Source organism: Cicer arietinum, chromosome 7 (assembly GCF_000331145.2).
Source record: "Cicer arietinum cultivar CDC Frontier isolate Library 1 chromosome 7, Cicar.CDCFrontier_v2.0, whole genome shotgun sequence".
Lineage (NCBI taxonomy): Eukaryota > Viridiplantae > Streptophyta > Magnoliopsida > Fabales > Fabaceae > Cicer > Cicer arietinum.
Window position 1 is genome coordinate 20,314,371 of NC_021166.2, and position 5,973 is coordinate 20,320,343.

Here is a 5,973-nt window from a genome sequence, read left to right on the forward strand (position 1 = left end):
TAGTGCAGAATCACCCAAGAAGACGATAATGCATAAGGAATCATCCACATGCTTTTAGAATAAAGCATATTCACACAAATATCATAGCCATGACAATGAGCATCCAAATGGTGATACTAGATTACCAAGGGAGATAATCAAAATTGAAAAAATAATAGAAATCGCAACATACAACCTCCTAAATTTTTTTTTATATAGAAATAAAATAAAATCAGACATGCAAGTGATTCTATATAGAGGAGATAGGAGTTCATATACAAAAAATTCAAGAGTTAATCAAATAAGAAATAAATTCACATTAAAACATATGTAGTATATTTACAAGAGTACGTCATTCAAATAAATAAATAAAGTAATTAAAAAAAAAAAAACTAATTTGTATCAATCACACATACCTTTTTCTCCAATGTGCTCACTACTTGTCTCATGATTTCTCCAATAACTAATATTTTTCATATTAGCAACGTGTTCACTACTTATAACATGATTTCTCAATTTATAATTAATATTTCTCCAATATATACTATCTTCTTTAGCCAATTTACTTGTACTAGGAAAAGCATTAAATATTTTATACAAATAGTGTGTTTTTTAATTGAGAAACTTTTTAATATAAAGTGATGAAGAAAAGTGTTTTGACGATTCATTTAGTAAAATCTATATCAAAAAGTTTAACAATACATTTTTTCTACAAATAAATATCTCAAACTTGTATCAACTAGCAATCACCAATATTTTCAATTTTACTTATTTACCTATAAACTCTTTTGCGATTTTCAGTTGATTCATATTCTTGAGTTGATATTTATATCTTAGATTATTTAATAAATTAATATAATAAATATTATATAATATTTCTTTTAAAATTGATGATAAAGTCAATTGATTTAATATTTATTGAGATAATATTAAATTTATATAATATTTTATCAAATTTACTTTTCAGAATAGTAGAATATGCGCCTTTTTATTAAATAAAAAACAAATTTTAAGGTTTTTTATTAACTAAAAAAATTATTTTTATTGAAGACCTAAAGCGGTTGCTTTACTCTTAGTATGGCTCTGCAACTTTTTTGTCCTAAATTTGCACCCAAAAAAATTATGGCATGTAGAAATGAAAAAAATACAACGAACAAAACAAATAGTGAAATTAAGATAAACTTACGAATTTAGGCAAAGAACTTGAAAGTTAAACTAGGTATTTACCAATTTAGGGAACTTTGGGTTATCTCTTTCACTCCGCCTATATCTACTCCATTATCTAGAAATACGATACTTTCTGGTTAATATTTGATCTTGTGTGAGAGAAAGCTTCTGGTGTTTCTGTCAATATTGCCCATTATTTATAGAACAAAAAATAAAGAAAATGAAAAATAATTTTCATTATTTTTATTATTATAAAAAGTATGCATAGGGTGTATTCAAGTTATGTGAAAACTCATTGTTTAAGATCTTTGTCCTAAATGCATCGAAACTTGTAATAGTCACTTACTACATATATTGCGAGTTTGTTATACTTTATTTTTTTTTAGAGTAACTTTTATTCTGCCTTCCCTTAAAAAAAATTTGTTTTTTGTTTTACTTATTTTTTCTCATCAAAAAAAAAAATTACTTCATTTTATTAAATATATTTTTGTCTCTATCTTTAATATCTTTGACTAGATTTAAATATAAAAAATATGAGCTACTCAAGCATTTTAATACTATAAACTTTTTACCTGTCAAAAAAATACTATAGTTTTTTATAATAATTGAGGAAATATATATTTTTTTTCAGTTTCTTTTAGTTGTCATTTTAAGGGAAATTACACATATCAAGAAAAATAAAAATAAAAATTATTGTTTTTAATATATTTATTTAATTATTCATATAATACCCGTTAATAATTTATTATCTTATGTTACTTATTTTTCTTTATGCAACAAATATTTAAGAGTATTAGTGGCAAAACAATAATAAATGTTATGTTGAATTTTGAAAATAATATCTAAATAATAATAATTTTATTCTATAAAAATGACAAGTAAAAAGGAACATAAAGAATATCTAAGAGGCAAGATTTCTCCATTTGACATTAAATTCATCTTTGCTTTTAAATTTATTGACATCATGACTGCTAATTAATAATTTGATAAAAAAAATAATAAGAGTTTAATTTTACATACACGGAAATATAAAATAGTTTTACAAAGAAGTCTAATTAGATATTACTATTTGAATATTTTTTTAAATAACTATTCAAATATTTGTATTGATATTTTTTAAAATATTATTATTATAATATCAATGTCAAGTTATTTTATATTATTGACATAAAAAGGATTTATCATTATTTTACGAGTTTGGTTTGTATATTTCTTCTAAAAAATAAACAAATTAAATTCATAAAGTAATATACATTCATTTTAGAAGAAAAAAAGTTCCTTTTTTAAACAATCTGTCATCTTGAATTTCATTTTTTTTATAACTCTCACCTTGACAAAATTAATGGCATAAAAAAATACCGTAATAAAGTATTGTTTTTTTTAAAGGAGGCATAAAGTATTATTGACGGCTTGGAAATTGAAAATTGGACTCCTATAATAGAAATAAACTATAAACCTTTACAAAAATAGATGAATAAAAATATTAAATGATGTAAGAGATCAAACAAAATAAATGTATTTAATTTTTTTGGTTTATATATAATTTTAATTATTTATCTTTTATTTAATATTTTTTTGTCAAAAAAACATCTTTTATTTAATATTTGTTTTGATTTTTTACCTTTAGTTTAATTCAATTTGGTCTTTTATAAGGGTGTATTTTAATGCTTGTCACAATGACAACAAAAGTTATACCAACATATGATCATTAAAATTTCGTCTAGCAATTGCTAATATATATCAAAGTATAATATTCTTTCAATCTATTTAATTCAATAATAGACTCTCACTTGAAAAAAAAAATATTATTGTATGCTTTGAAATATATGTAAACTCTATAAAATGAATGTTATTTATTAGAGTTAATTATATTTTCACCTTATCCTTATTAAGATTGCTTACTAACTTTACAATTAGTCGAATATTTGATCTCAATAGTTTATGAAAATAATTATATAATTGTGTGAAAGAGTTATGATGAAAATTAATAAAATATACTACACTTATAAAAGATAAATGATAGAAAAAAAATTCAAAAATCTAAAATAAATTTTTGGTAAAAATAAATTATCAAAATTATATTTTTTTTAAATAATGTTCAGGTATGCTTTTTATTGAATGTTACCAATGTTTTCTAGAAAAAAGAATATATACTATTCTTCTATTTGAATAATACTTTTAACCTTATGATTTTTCGAAACTCTGTTAGTCATTTCTCAAGGCATGTCTATTTATTTTAAATTGTCTTCCAAAAAGTTTTGCAATGAGAAATATTTTGCTTTAAAAATACAAATAAACAATTTTTTTATTCAGTATCTATATAGTTATTTTATATGATTCCAACAAATATAAATTTTTATATTAAATATTAATTAATTACATATAATCATGTCAATATAAATTATTTATTTTTGGTGAATTCAATATAAATTTATTAAACCATGAAAAGTTGTAAAATAGTGTTATTGTAATATTAAAAATATATCAAAGCAAGGGAATAGACATAACGACCAAATAAAAATATAGAATTAAATAAAGTTTTACTCTCTATAAAATTTTGCTATTTTATTTCTAATCTTTATAAAAATATCATTAACTTTTAACTCCTTAAAAAAAAATTGGTTAAGTTTTTGTCCCTGATTTTAAATTCCTATTGTGTATCATTTAAATTTTTTACTGATTTTTTGTAGTAATATATGACATATTTAACAACTTCCGTACAAAAAATTTGAATTTTTCAATAAATAATAAATCAAATATGAATTTTAAAGTTTTTTTTGTCAAAAATTCATACTTAATTTATCGCTTATTAAAAAATTATAATTTTTTGTAAGGATTTTTTTTCATAATGTCTCAAATATTACAACAAATAATAATTGGAAATTTCTTATAATGTATCAAGTATTATTGCAAAAAATTATTCAGAAACTCGAAAGATACACATTAGTTTATATAAAATTAGGAATCAAATATGAAAACAAAATTTTTTATTAATAAAAAAAAAACTAAAACTAAAATAGTGAGATTTTATAGAGACTAAAAACTTATTTAATCTAAATATATATATTTAGAGTAGATTAAAATTAAATTAAATTCAAATAAAATAAATATTCTTTTATTGTTAGAGGGGTGTATTGAATTAGATTTAAAAAAAAAAAATTAAAAAATTCTAGTGAAAAGTCATATGACGTTCAATCAATCCTTTAATATAATATATACATATAAATGCAATTCCTTATTTTGATCGGATATTTTTTAAATAAATTTACCCTTAACAATTTTTTTTTTCAAATTTTAATTTTAACTTAAATTAGCAGAGGCTTCTTTACAAAACAATCTTTTCAAAATTCAAATTTGAAAACGTGTAACATGAATATTCACGTGATACTTATAAAAATTTAAATAGCATAAATAATATAAAACTAAAATAAATAAATTAAAATAAAAGAGATATTTTATAATAAAGTAAACATACAATAAAATACAATTAAAAAAAAGTAGATAGATAAATACATATATGTCCGCCATTCTTCTAGTCCAAATAAGTCTGACGTTTAATTAAGATAATCTTAACCTTTAAAACTAAGTTCTTAAAATAAGTGGTATTTAAAAACTTTTTAAATTGTAATAGATTATCTTTTAAAAAAAAAGGTTTCTCTTGGAGCATGTTATATTTTTTAATGAGTTTTTCGTATTAACAATCTTTTCCTTACCGAATAAAACTTCTATGAATTCTTAATTATTTTATTCCTTTTTATCTCTATTCTCTCCCTCTAATCTCTCTAATTTGTCGATCTCCTAATTTCTTTGATTTTAATATATCTCCAATATATATTCTCTATTCTTATTTCTTTTATGCATTTATATTTCTCTCCTCCATGCATTTTACTCCTCTCTCATTCTCCACCCTCGGACACAAGTAAAAATCTTGTTTTATAGAGATATTTAACCATAGTTTTCCGTTGTCAACCGTTGAACATGACATTTTCATTGAGAAATCATCATGAAGACAACTTCAAAGAATAAATAAAATGTTTTCTTCAATTGTAAAAAAATGAATGATATGATTTTGTCAAAAATATTAATAATATAATATTTATTACTATGGATATTAACTCAGCAATTAATAAAATTTATTCAAAACAAAAAACAATTAATGAAATTCTTACCCGTTTAAACAATAAAAGTTATGTACAGACCGAAACAAAGAGTTATATTTGTTTTATCATTTTAAATTATTATATGGATATTAACTTTATATGATTCAACTTTATATATTTAATTCATGTTATATATGTACTGTATATCTAATGTAATATGCAATTAGCTAGGTAAATATTTTATAGTTGATTGTAAATCAATTTTTTGAATGACTTTTTTTATAAAAAAATGGAAGGAAAATTAATATTATTAATAACAAAAATGGATAGTCATTTTACAACTGTCTTTTACAATATTTGAACCATATTACTTAATATTAAATTTACCTTAATTCTTAGTTCTACTACATTTTTAGTGAAATATTCCACAAGACATTGCATGATAATTAACTAATTATCCTCAAAATTAAAACAAATTATTTATCTTTTTGTGCATCATAAGAAATGTCTGTTGAGACAAAATCTCTCTCAATTGGTTTTAATGATAACAAAATTAATTAAAAGATTATGATTGAGGTTAATAACTAATTTGTGTTTTTGAGTATATTCAAATAAGAAAACAGGTTATTATTCATCAAGGCAAAAAGAAGAAAATTCTGAGTTAAATGTTAAGTATGGAAAATGCCGAGGATGGTCTCACGAGATGGTGAAACTGCAGTTCTGCATC